The sequence below is a fragment of the Amblyomma mixtum genome, chromosome 3 (assembly GCF_055824585.1).
Source record: "Amblyomma mixtum isolate Tamu chromosome 3, ASM5582458v1, whole genome shotgun sequence".
NCBI classification, from domain to species: domain Eukaryota; kingdom Metazoa; phylum Arthropoda; class Arachnida; order Ixodida; family Ixodidae; genus Amblyomma; species Amblyomma mixtum.
The window spans coordinates 229,188,251-229,204,587 of NC_143014.1; the positions used below are offsets into that span (position 1 = coordinate 229,188,251).

At 49.7% G+C, this 16,337-nt stretch overlaps 1 pseudogene; it reads left to right on the top strand.

Moving 5' to 3' along the window:
* Positions 1-511: 511 nt before the first annotated feature.
* On the top strand, positions 512-7,021 carry LOC149353955 (uncharacterized; annotated as a pseudogene).
* Positions 7,022-16,337: the final 9,316 nt, after the last annotated feature.

A 16,337-nucleotide genomic window follows, 5' to 3' on the forward strand; every position in this document is an offset into this window, starting at 1 on the left:
CTTATTCGGTTATTTTTTTAGTGTTGTTCTTCCTTCCTCTGCTCACATGTACTACACTTTAATTCTCCCTTTATAGACCAATCCACCATCCTAGGTATGCGACATTCCTAGAGGGAACAACAAGACACATTGAACAACAAAAATACCATGCTAACTGTGCGATTTCTTCGTGTCTAGGCTAAAGGGATGGTTTTTTGGGGTTCTGTTATTAAGTCCACAATGGGACCTTCAGGAAACACTCCGCCATTGTAGTTTGTAACTTCTGAAAAAATCCCTTCACTGTTTTACACTATGTTCTCTACCGTAGGCCTCTCTATCGCAGAGCCTCGCTCGTTTGAGCACCGCTAAGACTTTCCACAGCTGTGGCAGCTTGCACAAGCACCAGGAAGAAGAGGAGGCAGAACAGCAATTAGGATCGCTCGGGCGCACGCGTTGCGCCTTCCACGTTCTGCACGCGGCGATTCGAACGCAGACGCTGCGCTGGGCCTTCCTTTTTCCTCGACGAGTCACCATGCTGACGGTCTCTTTGAAGACCGCTCCGCCTGGCCCTTCGTTCAGATCGTCGCTCATGCCGCGTATCCCGACTCCTCCTTGTTGGCGTGGCGCCGCCAAGGGAAGACTGGGCTCCTGCCTCGAGAGCTGCGGCTGCTACGTGGACTCTGCGAAGAGGCAACCTGAGCTGCCACCGGTCTGCGAGTCTCGCAGGGGCCTAGACGTCTCGATCCGGCTTGGCGTCAGCAAACGCGGGGGACAGGGACGTCGTACCGGCCGCTTGTACCGATCTCCACGTCGATGTCCACGGAGGCTGCATGTCCCGGAGAGAGCCCAGCCTCGCAGGACCGTCAGCCGACCACCCATCGACCAACGCGGTGCTTTGACATCCGACGCTTCTCCGGTGAGTGTTATAGAAAGCAGCATCGAAAATGACTCCATTCCTTCTGATATTTTGTTCATGATCTCTTTTCTAGCTTCTTTATTACTCTAATTTGGAGGCATAGCTACTTAGTGGTCTGCGAGGCAATAGGAAAAGCTCTAGGAGGTTAGCAAAATGCAGTTTCATGCTGGCGCCTCAGGTTCTTCATTATCCGTGTAACAAAAAACTGACAGGTGATGGCGCATTGGATGGGACAAATCTGCTCTAGCAGCATTGATTTTACATTTTTTTTAATTTTCGGTTTTAGAATGATCGCCTCAAAATGCGTCTTTAATTTTAATTTCGCCGTTGCACTTCGTTGATCGCCTCACATTGTGTCTTGTAATTTTAATTTCTCCGTTGCACTTTGTTTATCGCCTCACATTGCGTCTTTAATTTTAATTTCGCTGTTGCACTTTGTTGATCGCCTCACATTGCGTCTTTAATTTCAATTTCACCGTCGCACTTTGTTGATTGCCTCTCACTGCGTCTTCAATTTTAATTTCGCGGCGCACTTTGTTGATCGCCTCACATTGCGTGTTTAATTTCAATTTCTCTGTCGCTCTTTGTTGATTACCTCTCATTGCGTCTTCAATTTTAATTTCGCCGTCGCACTTTGTTGATCGCCTCACATTGCGTGTTTAATTTCAATTTCGCCGTGGCACTTTGTTGATCGCCTCTCATTGCGTCTTTAATTTTAATTTCGCCGTGGCACTTTGTTGATCGCCTCACATTGCGTGTTTAATTTCAATTTCGCCGTGGCACTTTGTTGATCGCCTCTCATTGCGTCTTTAATTTTAATTTCGCCGTTGCACTTTGTTGATCGCCTCACATTGCGTCTTTAATTTTAATTTCTCTGTCGCACTTTGTTGATCTCCTCACACTGCGTGTTTAATTTTAATTTCGCCGGCGCACTTTGTTGATCGCCTCACATTGCGTGTTTAATTTTAATGTCGTCCTCGCAATTTGTTGATCGTATCACACTGCGTAATTAATTTTTATTTCGCCTTCGCACTTTGTTGATCACCTCACATTGCTTCTGATTTTAATTTTGCCGTGGCACTTTGTTGTGAGGCTGCGAGTGCTCTGGTGGGCGCTGTCTTTTTAAGTGTGGAGGCGGCTGCATCGGCGATGGGTGGAGGCTTGAACTCGCCTTCGCTTTTGTAGCGTCAGCTACATGGGACACAGTCTCGCCGTTTCGCGTGCTTGTTTGCTCAACCATACTGCGCATACGCGAGGAGCAAGTAACATCACCATGGACAGCTGACATGCCTCGCCGCGCGCGCTCGGCGTCCATTGACCCAGGGAGCCATTATGTGCACTTCCTTTACTTAAAATGATCGGAGTGTAAAACCTAGTCAACGCCAACGCCAACGAACACAACAAACACCGACGGCCTACGACTTCATCGCCGCATTTCTGGCACAATGTTCCCATGCCAACTAATGCAGCGCATACGTGTCAGTACTGCCACTAATGCAGCGCATACGTGTCAGTACTGCCACTTAGCTTAAAGCCGTATTGAGGTGTCCACTCTTCCATGACGGCAGTTACGCGCCTTCCCTCTGGTTCAGGTGTCCACAGAGATGTAAACACCTAGCCACTCGCCGCAGCGGGCTACTGCGCATGCGAAAGGAGATTGCGCCGTGGGTATAAATGTGGAGGGATACACAGCTACTGCGCCGTGTTCCATGGAGGAAAAAGAGAGTCAGGCTGCAGCTCAGCGGCGCTGCAGCTCAGGAGTCGCTAAAAGAAAACTGGGGAAATTAGCCTGGGATCGAACTCCTTGCCATTGGGCTTTGCGAACACGGCAAACTAATTGGTCCATTAGGGGCAGCTATTCTGCTTGACATAATTCAGTTATTTTGGAGCGGGAACAGTAGCGCTGCGGTGGCGTGGCCGTTTTGTAATTCGGGTCTTGCATATAACTCCTGTAAAAAGCGGCCAACCTGCCATAAAGCGTTCCTTGTTGCAAAAGCTCCATTTGTTTTTTGAAGGATTTCCAACTTCACTGAAACCAGCAGTTCAAAAGCGTGCTAATTGTTCTTAACTATTGAACTGCTTAGACAACACCAAAAAATCGATGAAAATTTTAGTAGTCACTATTTTCTAGTACGGTCTTTCTTCCACAAAACGCAGGTTACATTTCCTGGCATGCCCTATATGTTCCTGCTGAAATATGAACTCAGGGTGCTTTTTTAAGGGTGGCTTTCCGTTTTGAGAATCAAATATGAACCTGTCATGTGTGGTGTTGCTCACAGGCATCGTTCCCACTTACCTTGTTTATTTATTTGACTCCAAAAGTAGGACTTTAGATGAGAGCAGGGCGGGTGGGCGGCGATAAATAGCTTCAGGCTGTTAGTATACACGGTTATGATGAGGCTGCTTGTAGTCTTGAGTAGTACAGGATCAACGCTGAGCGCCACATGGTTGGGAAGGACATTCCAGTCATGAGCAGTGCACACAAAGAATGACTTGTGAAACGTAAACCTGTGCGGGCACGTGGCGGAATGATGCTGTTCGCACAAGTTTATCAGTCCTCCTCCTTTAAGTCAGACGAAACGGCCAGCGCGGTGGTGTTCCGTCTTTCCTTCTTCGGTGTGCTAAATTTTCGTTGTGTTGTACATCTGGATGCCATGAAGTACCAACTTGCCGGATCAGCCACGCACGCAGAATGTACACGTGTTGGTATCAAAAACCAAAATCTCTGATTGACTTGGAGCAGCGAGTGCAGCCGATGTTATGATGTTTCACCCGCTAAACGCTAGTCTGGAGCACGGAACATCCAGGTTAGCGTACTCGATGTTGCGTGGCGGCTTGGTGGGCAGTCTTTTGAGCAGTGAATTTCCGCTTGTGTACGTACTCTGCACTGCAATACATCCCTCTACGGCAGACAACTCATGCACTCCTATTTGTGCCCATCAACGAGCGCTCTGATGGCCTATCACGGAACGCTTGGAGGCAGAGCATGCGGCACAGTTTTGCAAATGCATATCGTCTTCTGTACAGTATAATGTGATTCTGGACTCCGCGGACATGCATCCCGATGAAAAACCGATCAGGGGGTAGTGGGACAGCAGCAGTGAGTTCTGGACAGATTAGATTAAAGGTACTCGGGTGCCGTAGACGTTTTAAGAGGTGGGAATAATAGCCAGCGCTGCGCCTGTCATTGAAAAACAACACTAGGAATGTGTAAAGCGGAAGGAAATTAGATGTACCGATAAAAAAGTCCGCAAGAAGATATTTGCAGCGCAGGCCACTCTGACTTTCTAAACTTTGGGCACGACACCCTTACATGAACCAGCAGTGTTGCCTAGGAGGAGTACCTATGTGTAACTCTAGAGAGGATAAGTTCCTGTTAGGGTATGTGGCAGAAAAAAAAAGATACTGGCAATGAAAACTGCTTAGTGATAAAATAAGAAAGGATAAGTTATAAGCGACAACCGATCACAGTTCAAATGGAACATTGTGTGCAAAGCGATGCTCTGAGTTGTGAAGGATGATTTAAGAATGATAAGGAAACTGAACTGCGATATATCGGCAATGTTTATTTTTGCTTCGTAGTGCTGGATTTACAACAAAAAATCCGACCAATAGGGGTAGGTTTTCCTTATTATTCTTGCGAGTGTGCTGAACCCGGCCACATGCTGCTTCCGCTATGGTCGAAGCGACATAATGGTAAGGGCATTTCATAGGGAGTTCGTGCTTAGGGGTATCCGGCTGGCGCTGTTAAGGATATTGTAGAACATTTGATCGTCATTTTTGCCTCTAGTATTACAGTTTTAATATTTCGTTCACCACATATTAACCACTATTTATGTGTCGAGGTAAAAGGACCCATGCAGTCACTCGAATAAAAGTGTGACTGCATGGGTCCTTTTCTCTCGACACATAATTAGTGGTTAATATGTTTTTGGCAAGACAGTGTTAGGTATGCCGACATTGCTTTGCATTTCTTTTCGGAAATACCTGAGTGGACGTCGTCTATTAACGCCTCTATTAACGACCCAGGCTCGACTACCCGGCATTCGTGGACAGCGACGTGTGTGTTGGCCTTCCCGCGTATTCACCCACGCGGGTGGCGTTATCGGCTGGGCCGCGACCCGCCTCTCTCACCACCACTACCACTGCCAAGGTGCTGGCAGTGCTCCTGCGGGCACAACGCAGCGGAGAGGTTCCGCGGGAGTCGGCGCTCGGTGATCTCGGCTGCTTTTCCCCGCCCGCATGCGTGAGTGGCATGTCGCAGATGCCTGCATACTTCTGATAACAACCTTAAACTTCAGTCGCAAAAGTACGAGAGCGAACATCTCACAACCATTCCACTCCTGGCAGCCTGGCGGCTCATCAGCGCCAGTCGCTTCCTAATATTTGATGACAGTGGCAGAAGCGCCAAACGCATGTGATGCATTGCTGCCGAAGTTTTACTATGGGGCTCCGCTTATACGTAGTGTTCCGCAGTTTCGAGGATCTTATTCGTATTCTCTTCGACTAAATAGCCTACGGCAAAGACGCGATTTCTTTTTGTCTGGATTTAAGGAGCTATAGTACAAGCGGCACAGCAGAACGTAATTTAGTAAAGATGTTAACTAGCTTCAAAACCACATTTTGGATGACACATCTTAAGAAACAGGCACTAATGAAACAAACTGAATTATATTTTAAACTTCTGCGTCTCTGTAGGATGTGGTTTGCTTGCTTATTTGTCTCCAGTAGCAGATCTTATTTGTACTTCGTCCTCCTTGTCGCTTTCTGGCGAGCGCTCGTCGCTTTTCTTCATAACGACCCCGTTATTACCACTGGCTGGCACTGCTTTCAGAAGCTATTCGGAAACAGGTCAGAGATAGTTTGAAACAGATATTTAGCTCACATGCGTAATGAAGTGCGGAAAAGTATGAACCATGTCGAACACACTTTTGTCCTATTGTCGGTTACATTCAATCTTAGGCTGCCAGCTATAGAAGGTTGCGTTTACGTTCATTCCAGAGTCACGTGTGTCCCTGTAATGGTCTTTTAGAGGGGGGCGGGTGTATTTGGTAGTTCGTTGTTTAACTGTGCGAACAGTGTGTAAAAGAAAAGAGTATCATCCCTTCCGCAACATTTTTAAAATGAAATACTGTGCCGGATGGAATTAAGGCAAACACGTTGCCAAGCCGGCGTTTGATTTGTAGTGTCCCAATCATGGCGCAAGCCCTCGCCGGCACAACTTAAGCGTGTTTTTCTACGCATCCGGCAACGTGAGGTGAGCGCTGCTGTGGTCGAAATCTGCAGTGTCACTTGAAACGATCCAGACCAACCAGACAGCACCCCACGCGCCCCGAATCTGGCGCGCTCTTTCGTTCTCCTCTCTTTTCCCTCTTGTAGCGGCGGGGCACGCCTCCCGAGCTCCCCGCCGCAGCTCCGTGACCACTAAGAGAATAAACGGTTGAATAAACAGCTTTTTCCGCGCACTGTGGAGAGTTGGAATTCTTTGGATGGTAACATTCGTGCACTATCAATCTCTGATTTCGCGTCGGCAGTTGAGTCGTAGCATTGTATGTTGTTTTTCTAGCGTTTATATTTGTAATGCTTGTAATGTACTCTTGTATACGTGGAATTGTTCCACATTTTTGTACCCACTCCTGCTATAGCCCCTAGAGTGGGGCTGCAGTATTTTCAAATAAATAAATAAATAAATAAATAAATAACTGCAAAGACGTCTGGTCTTCTCTGAGAATCTTCAAGCAGCTTACGCCCCACAATTGGTGACCCGGTTTTTAACGAACCTTAGTAACGTTGAGCCAAGCCTTTCTCCAAGCTAACGAAGACACGACGTCAACTCACGGTGCTGAAATGGAAGCGAATCAACCACATACGCCCAACCTCAGCCAGACAACGACAGATGTGCCCGGCGAAGCCGTCTGTGCTGTCACTGTCCGTTTCCTGCCGTACTGGGAACGCAACCTGGCCGCGTGGTTCCTGCAAGTGGAATCCCAATTCCAGCTCTCAAGGAACACATTTCAGCAGCAGAAATGCCACCACGTGGTCGGCGCGCTGCCATCAACAGCTGCAGAAAGGGTGTCCGACATACTCGACCTCGTTTTGCACCAATCCTCCGGCACATTCATCTGATGACCTGAAGGCAGCCCTACTGCAAAGAACAGCCACGTCCGAAAGAACGGGTATACAACAGCTACTCTCCGCGGAATAGTTCGGTGACCGACGACCAAGTCAGCTCTTGCGGAGGAAGACGCAGCTTCTCGGCAATAGTGCGCAGACCATGGACAATGCTGTGCTACAAAATATTTTTCTACCACGCCTGCCGTCCAACGTCCAAATGGTGCCTGCCACAGCCGCCACCATGGATTTCACATCACACTATGGATTTGACATCACAGTACCCACACCACACTTCACCGTCACTGCCGTCAGCGGGCCTACGCAGTGGTCGCCGTTGGCCGTTCCTATTACCACTCCTCAGCCGTCTCATCTTGCATCCATCACCGATACGCCTTCCGAAGTTGACCGCCTTTGTTCTGAGCTCGAGAAACTGAAACTTCTCAGCTCGAAAGCCGCCTCCATACCGTGGACGCCAATGTCACCGCTCCTCAACACCTCGACAGCGCGGACAGCGTGAGCGAAGTCAATCCTCAGGCCCAAACACCTGCTACTACCATCCCCGCTTCGCCGCCAACGCTAGCCACTGCCTCCTGCTTGCAGTTGGGCGCAAAACCTGCCGGCCGACCACTAGCGGCGGCGGCGAGCGGTCAGTGCCAAGAAGAATGTCGCCTCTTTCACGTCTACAACAGAACCACCAGTCAGAAATTTCTCATTGACACCAAGGGCCATGTGAGCGTTCTCCCAGCCACAAAAGCATAGCGTGCTTCAGCTCCAATTTCCTACCTGCAAGAAGTGAACGGAACGCGTATTCCAGTATACAAACAGCGCTTTGTGACGCTCAGCCTCGGGCTTCGAAGAGTCTTCCGGTGGGTGTTTTTAGTCGCCGACGTTGGTTCTGCTGTGACGTTTGTGCCTGTCGGGGGTCACTCACAAAACAATCCAATTAGTTGCTTTCTTCGGGTCCTGCTGAAGCGAGTAGAATTGACCCAATGAGGCGGTAACCTGGCAAAACATTATTTCTCTGCCTAAAGGCGAAACTGGGAGTCCGCTCAACGCTGGCTTTAAGGAGAACTGGTTGTCCTTCCAGCAGGTCAGGGCTTCACTTCGGTCATCTTGCTTAATCAGGCCGCGGCTGCTTCGGCGCCCCCGTGGTCTGTCTCTCTTCCCGGCGCCCGGCTCTCATCTCTCCTGTCCGTTGTGTTCTGGCGCGACCACCGCATCTCTCGACCATCTCGGCTTCTTCTCTCCCAGGGTCCTCTTCCCCCAACGGTCTTTTCGCCGTCGCTGCTTTTGCAGCCAGCCAAGGGCCTACGCCGAATTTCCATGATGCCGCGACTATTACGACGGGAAGGGCGACAGCCTCGTAGGGGATGTGTCGCGGGGATCATGTGTCCCTCGTAGGGCTGCGCTTTCCTGCAGCCAACGCCTCGCATCCTCCTCTGACAGCCCGTCCCGTTCCAGCCGCCAACTTTCTTCGCCACTTCGAGCTGTCACGCGGTATGTTGAGTCTGCTGCTGGTAGGGTCGCTTGCCGGCCGCACGCACACACAAACGCGCTTGTCTGCCCGCGCCCGAAGGAGGGGAGGGGGAGAGCACAACCGCCCAAAAAACCACAGGAAATTGTGGTGAGCGTCTGGCACCGCACGTGGCTTCTCGTCTTCTCTCCTCTGGCTCTTTGTGGTCGTCTGTCCTCTGTAGAGCCCGCCGCCTTCCACAGTGGCGCCTTCGAATACATGTCCTCGTCGATAGTTCTGGACACAGACACAATGTCTCTGGCTCTAGCAGATGTAGTAAGTTCGTTTGAGCAATGCATAGACGTCACGTACGCAGTCAGTCTTTCACACTGCCATTATTGGAGCCGACTTTTTAACCAAGCACAAGCTCCTCATTGACGTCAAGCGGAAACGCCTCATTGACTCCGCATCCGTACTCTTTATTCGTGGCATTGGAGTGTGGGCAACTACCGATGTAGCACCACGAAGCGCTGCAATTGCCAAGGAGTCGTTTGCAGCCCTGATTAATGAATTTTCCAAGCTAATGTCAGCCCCGGATTGAACTCAACCCGTCTGCCTCGACATTCAGCACCACATTATCACATCAGCACCACCTTTTTTCTCTCGCCCACGACGCCTGGCTACGTACAAACTCAAGGTAGCCCGTGCAGAATTCGAGCATATGCTTGAAGTTGGTATCATCAGACCCTCATCCAGCAGCTGGGCATCTCGACTCCATCTTGTCCCGAAGAACTCAGGAGACTGGAGACCATGAGGCGACTACCGTTTCCTGAACACCAAGACCGTGTCGGGCCGACACCCACTGCCCAACAAACAAGCTTTCACGTAGGCTCTGCACGATGCAACCATCTTTTCAAAAATAGATCTGATTCGGGCATATAATCAGATCGCCGCAACACAAGAAGGCATCCCCAAAACTGCGATCACGACACCATTCGGATTGTTCGAATTCTTAAGAATGCCATTCGGACTTCGCAACGCTGCGCAGACCTCCCAGCGTTTCATCGACTCCGTCGTACGTGACCTTCCCTTCGTGTTCGCCAATGTGGATGACAATCTCGTGGCAATTTCATGTATTGAAGAATACCTGCACCACCTCCGCCTACTTTTCGAGCGTCTTTCTTCTAACGGCATTGTTGTCAACACCGAAAAAAGTGAGTTCAGAAAACCAGCTCTGGAATTTCTCGGCCATGACTTGTGCAACAACGGCATCCAGCCGCTTCCCAAAAAAGTGCAAGCAATCATCGAGTTTCCCAAACCCACTTCAAGCACGAAGCTCCGCCAATTTCTCGGCCTCGTAAATGTTTACTACCGATTCATCAGAAATTGTGCCACCCTGCTTGAACCACTTGACCGCATGCTTTGCGGCAAGCACTCGGCGAAAACACTACACTAGGACACCGCTGCGGACGATGCCTTTAACGCCATCAAGCGCACTCTGGCCGACGCCACTCTACTTGCTCACCCAAACCCCGATTATCCGCTAGCACTCATGACAGACGCTTCCAACATCGCGCTCGGAGCTGTCCTTCAGCAGCAGGTCAGTGGCATAAGGCAACCCCTCGCCTTCTTCTCAAAACGCCTGACTCCTGCCCAGACAGGATACAGTGTTTTTGGCCGTGAACTTCTCTCCATATACCTGGGAGTGCGTCATTTCTGCGACTTGCTTGACGGCAGAGCATTTACTGTTTTCACAGATCACAAGCCTCTTACTTACTCAATTGGCCGTTCTGCATCCATACACCCCACGGGAAGTGAGACAACTTTCCTTCATATCTGAATACACGACAGACATGTGACAGATCAGTTGTGTCGACAACACCGCTGCTGACGCCCTCTAGTCACATCGATGCCGTCACAGGCAGTCGTTCACAAACTTCAACTTCATCCTCCTTTCCCTTCGACATACATCAACTGTCTGCACCATAACCAAGCGACTCCGAGCTGTTCCGCCTACGCACAGCGGAAACATTCCTGAACCTCGAGAAAGTCCTCATTGAAGACGTGACAATCGTTCGTGATTCCTCTACAGGTACGCGAAGGCCGGTTTCGGACATCGTTTTCCGCAAGAAAATCTTGGAATCCTTGCACACCTTTTCCCATCCTGCAATTTGTGCAACTCACAACCTGATCAAATCCCGCTTTGTCTGTTCCCGCATGAACACCGACATTCGCGACCGGGTCCGCGCTTGTGCACCCTGCCAGCGTGCGAAAGTACACCGGTGCCCTGTGCCCCCAACCCACCGTTCCCTGCAGCCCAACCAACGCTTCGCAGTAGTCCATATCGACATCGTTGGCCCCCTACCCCCATGTCAGGGTACCGGTGTTTATTGACATGCGTCGATCGCTTCACCCGATGGCCAGAGGCTACGCCAATCGCCGACATTATATCAGCTACTGCCTCTACTTGTGTTGCGCGGTTCGGCTGCCCCACAACCATCGTCACTGACCGCGGTCGGCAGTTCGAGTCGTCGCTTTTCACAGCACTCCTCAAACTGCTTGCAGCAGCACGGCTACGGTTTGCATCTTACCGTCCACAAACAAACGGACTCGTAGAGCGCTTTCAACGCCACCTTGAAGCAGCCCTCACAGCGCACGGTCCCCCGCAAAGTAGGTCGGTGATCTTCTGCTCAGCTGCTCGGAATTCGATCTGCCTTCAAAGGGGACCTTTCGTGCGCCTGTGCCGGGGATGGGGCAGGTGGTAGTTTTATAGTTGTTTTCTACTATTCTACTAGGGCATAAATATTTAATATCCACAATTCCAGGGGGGGGGGGGGAGCAATCGCCCTCCCCCATTGCCCCTTTCGGGACGCCCATGCGCCCTACCGATTTTGATGAATGAGATCTAGGGTCATCCGTGTTTGCTGCATCAGTAAGAGGGGACAACAGCTTTCGCAAGTATCGTCACCCCAGGCACATTTTTTTCAGCTTTAAGGAGAGGAGGTGTTTCTGCATTTAACAGTTTTCATCAGCACCTAAGACCTGATGGTCGGCAGGTTTTAAGGTGGAAATAAAAACTTTTGTGACCAATGGGAGTCGGGATTTTGAATTCCGGTTTTTCCTGAAGCCGTATAAGATTGCCGAATGATGATGAGTCCGTGGACGGTCTGTGAGGCTCACAGAAAAACAACGCTGCAGTAAACAAATATTTCGTGCGATATTGTTTTCTTTCCTACCCGCAATCTTTATTAACTCTGCACGCAGATTGTAGAATAGATTTAGGAGGTCGGGGCCCCTGTGCCTGTATTAATTATAATTACTGCATTAGGCGAAACGGATTTGTAGTGTTTTATCTCTCTTTATTTTGCCTCATTCAGTTCTATATATTTTTTTACGCAGGTCGCTTCCGCTTCCGGGCCACCGTGTACCGCCCTTGTGGTGAAGGCGGTACTTTGGAGAATTTTTTTTCACCAACGTTTAATTTTCTGTTAAAGATAGCGTGTTTTAATTTGAAATGTATTTAATAAAAAGTTACGTAATTTGCTATCAGGTGTTTCATGTCTTATTAATGGTAACATTACGGCGTTTAGTGAACCTGTAGAAACATGTTCGAATTATAATGCACTCATGCATTCTCTTTGCTTTGTTCCTCTCAAAAAGCAGCAACAACAAAAGAAAATTGTTTCCTGTGCAGATAACTGAGAAAAATCAGCTTAGTTACCCAAACGAAATTAGAAATTACAGAATTTTCTTTGTGGTATGCACCTAATTTGTGATTTAATAGCGGCTCCACGGAGGATCGCCGCACAATTGTGTGGAAATTTAAGATCGTACAAAATTAAATTTTCGTCCCTATAGCATTACTGCTTTTACAGCGCTTTCGAATAACGACGAAAAGCTACTTTACTACACAGCCTTCGGAATCAATTCTAAGAAAGCTATGTTAAAAGGAAACAAGGCAGGCTGAAAAGGAAGACGAAGTATGGACATGATGCTTCTTTAAAGAGAGATGAAGCAGTTTTTGTTAAAATCGGGCTGGCAGCGTCGTCCTGTGGTTTTTCATGCTGTATACCCGAATATCAAACCCAAATAAGTCAAAACCAAGCGCAAATAGCCTTTTCTAGCAGCCGCCGCGGTGGCTCAGCGGTTATGGTGCTCGGCTGCTGACCCGAAAGACGAGGGTTCGATCCCGGCCGCGGCGGCTGGAATTTCTTTGGGGGAGAAATTCTAGAGGCCCGTGTACTGTGCGATGTCAGTGCACGTTAAAGAACCCCAGGTGGTCGAAATTTCCGGAGCCCTCCACTACGGCGTCTCTCATAGCCTTAGTCGCTTTGGGACGTTAAACCCCATAAACCAAACCAAACCAAACCTTTTCTAGCAGAAATACTCTGCCTGTGCCGCGGAGCACAACTTGGGGCGAGCCGCCGCCTGTGATTGGTCAAAGAGGTCGTGACGACACTTTGAGGACAGGACAAGCGCCCATATGAATCTGGCGCTGCGCTGAGTACAGATCGCAGCTTTCCGTGGTGTTGTAAAAGCAAATATGCCGACTATTTTTTCCCTGACCACCAAAGGATACTACAGTGTGTCCATTCCAAGTATCACCTGAAACCAAAAAGCATACCTGAAACCTGAAACCTGAACCTGAAAGCACAAGCATACGCCAGCATGAGAGATGCGTATGCATTACATGCGGAAAAAAGTGCCGGCATTCTCGTATTGTCGGAAGTACAATACTCAAGCCGATTACCACCACCGGACGCCTCCTGGCCTGCTTGAATGAGCGTCATCCTAAAGAGAAGCCCCAAGGCGTTGTGTACAAAAAACCCTCCTCAGTACCCGGCATTGTGGGTTGGGGCAACAAAGTATTTCAAGGAAACGATGAAGCAGCACAAAGCTGATGTAAAAATAGCGAAGCGCAGCGGACAAGCACCGCAAGGCATGTGACTACAGAGTAGTGATGCAATCATTGTGCGCTGGAAAGAAATATCCGGGCAGAAGGCTGCTGCTTCAGTCATGGCGCGTTGAGCAGATGTTGGGAAATATTGATCGCTTCCTCGGAAACGTTCGCCCTTCCTAGATCTGCAGTTTAGGTTCACTTACCCGGTGGTCAACTATATGTGTGTTTAAATGCTAAGCTGCAACTCGCCCGCTGCCACAACTTGAAGAAGAAACCGAGCAAGGTTTGGAAACGTCGTGTTTTTTTTTTGCCCAAACTTGGTTGGCGTTCATTTTTCTCTTAAATTTGCGTCCAAAATCAGACAGCCCTCTGTCCAACGCTTTCATTTTAATCCCTTAGCTACCATTATAGTGACCAGACAGCAATGGCCGCCTATGAATAGCTTCGATGCTGTCTTGCTTGGATGCGTCGAACCGAGTCTTGCTGAGCACGCCGCAGGTGGTCTGGCCCGGCCTAAGCTGAGGACAGCGACACATGGTTGAGCCTCTCCAAAGGTTCTGCAGAGGCTACGTGAGCATGTTTCTACTTTTAGAAGAAGCGCTTCTTGGGAATGGTGACCCACCTCTCATGCGCGAGAAAATCAAAGGAACTGTATCATGGTTCAGCCGTGCTTTTTTGACAGAAATGTCTAGTGATCACATTAGTGACAAGCTTTGCATGCAGCCGCTCTTACGCAAGTGCTTCGAGCAGATTACGCTTGCTTTGGTTGGCTTGAATTCTTTGTCAAAGCAGCGAGCGCTTTCGCTGCGGGCTTATGACCTCGTGGAGAACAGTTGAATACGACACAGTCGCAGCCGTAGTTGTTCTTCTCACGAACGCAGAGAAGTACCTCGTGTTGAACCTGATGCTGAAGGTCGACTGACACGCTTTGTACGTCACAACGCACGCAGTACGAGAAACAACGCATGCAGCATGGTAAACAACGCTCGCTGAAAGCTCCCCCAGTAGCACAAGGTGGCGGGCCCATGCGGGTCCGACATGGGCAATGAGGGCTGGTGGCTGCCCGCAATAAACCCACAGGGGTCCCCCGTGGGTGCAGTGCTGGCACAAAACGCTGGGGCTGCCCACTTCGTGCCCGAATGGGTCCCTCGTCGGCTAGGCATGGGCTGAAACAGACTGGGCAGCCCACCTAGGTCCCACCGCAGATACACGTGGGCTAGGATGCGGGCTCTATTATGGTGAAGCGCGGGCAACCCCAAAAGGGGCTGCCCGTGCACCACCATGAGGGAGCCGCAGTGTTTTTGTGTGGGCAAAGAGCTAGTATTCCCGCCTTCAGCCGACATGGGTCCCGCGTAGGAAATACAGGGGCTAAACTATGGGCTTCACAGTGGCGAAGCGTTTCAGGAATGCAGTTTGGGCTATCTTAGCAACACCGGCGAAGGTCCCGCGAGGGCTGGGCATGGGCACATTTGCCATTCCGATGTCTTCACCGCCTGTATTCTAAATCGGGTATGAAAGGGGTAAGCATGGGCTGCGTGCAGTTCGTGTGCATAAAAGATGGGGCTACATGACGGTGAAGTGCGGGCACACCCAACAGGGGCTGCCCTTGCAGCGCCCTAACGGAACCAATTGGGCTGTGTGTGGGCTAACACCAGTATTTCCGCCTGTAGCCTAAATTGGTCCTGTATGGAAAATATACGGGCTAGGCATGGGCACAACTGCGATTCCAACATTTTCCCCGCCTGTATCGTACATATCTGGTAGAAAAGGCCTAAGCGTGAGCTGCGCAGTAGCAAAACATGCAGTGTGTGCGGGAAATGGCTAGTATATATCCGCCAGCAGCCTTCATAAATCCTGCGCAGATTACTCTGGGCTTCACAGTGCAGAAACATCATGCGCCATTAGCGAGTTGCCGGGCAAAACCTATCGACAGTCACACGTACACTAGTTGTACACGAGAAGAGTTAACATTCTCGCATTTAGTCTGCCTGCATATCCTACATCAGAGGTAAAAGGGTTAAGCGTGACCAAATAGCAAGACCTTGCACGTTTCACTCTGACGAAGAGGTGCTCTTTGAACGTCGTAATAACAAAAGAACCCGCTTCTGAGATTTGTTGGTGCTTCTTTTGCGTTTATCGCATTGTATTTTTTTCTGGTGTGCTACGGTCGCCGCGGAGAAAGCTGCCAGGATAAGGTTTTTTGCTTGTTTCAACGCACTTCAATTACGCCAGCACTTCAAGCGCTTTCGTCGCCCCCATGCAACATGTGGCGCATGGAATTCATGACTGGTTGATGAACATAGCGAGCCTCCGGCAACTGCGCCAGAGGCTGCAAAAGGTTTGTTGCTGTCGCGTTAATTGCAGCAGTTTTCTTAATGTCCGCTAGGAGCCGTCTGTAGCGATGCATCGATCAAGACACAAAATTTTTGGTTTTGTGCAGGCATTCTTTGCGCGTCTTCTTCGTCTAGTGATCGCACATTGATAACACAACTTGGCCAAGCGCCACCGCGAGCTGCCCCACCCTTCACCCTATCAGGAAGAGATACTAATCATAAATCGCCGACATCTCTATCGACGAAAAAGAAAAGGTTAGCTAGCGAAAAGGTACAGTGCTAGAGAGAACAAAATAAAAACAAACTCTTGTAGAAACGTCACACGAGTAACCTGTCTTTGCGCACTTTTTTTTTCAAGTTTTTTTCTCCTCTCACCACCGCCTTCCCTGCTTTTCCTGGGTCCACTCTCAAAAAAAAAACCTGCTCAACCCTGGTTTTTCTGTCTGCCTTTGTTCCTTCCCCGAGGGCCCCTCTGTGTCTGTCCTGTCCCTCCCAGCCCCCTTCCACGAAATGGCGCGGAGGCACTCACTCTACAGCCCACTACCGAACATTTTAAGCCGCCCTCCCGACCACACTCCCCGCGACGCTCCATGAAGTGGAGAGGGCGTTCCGATTGTACTTGTTCACTGCGTCCGGCCTTTG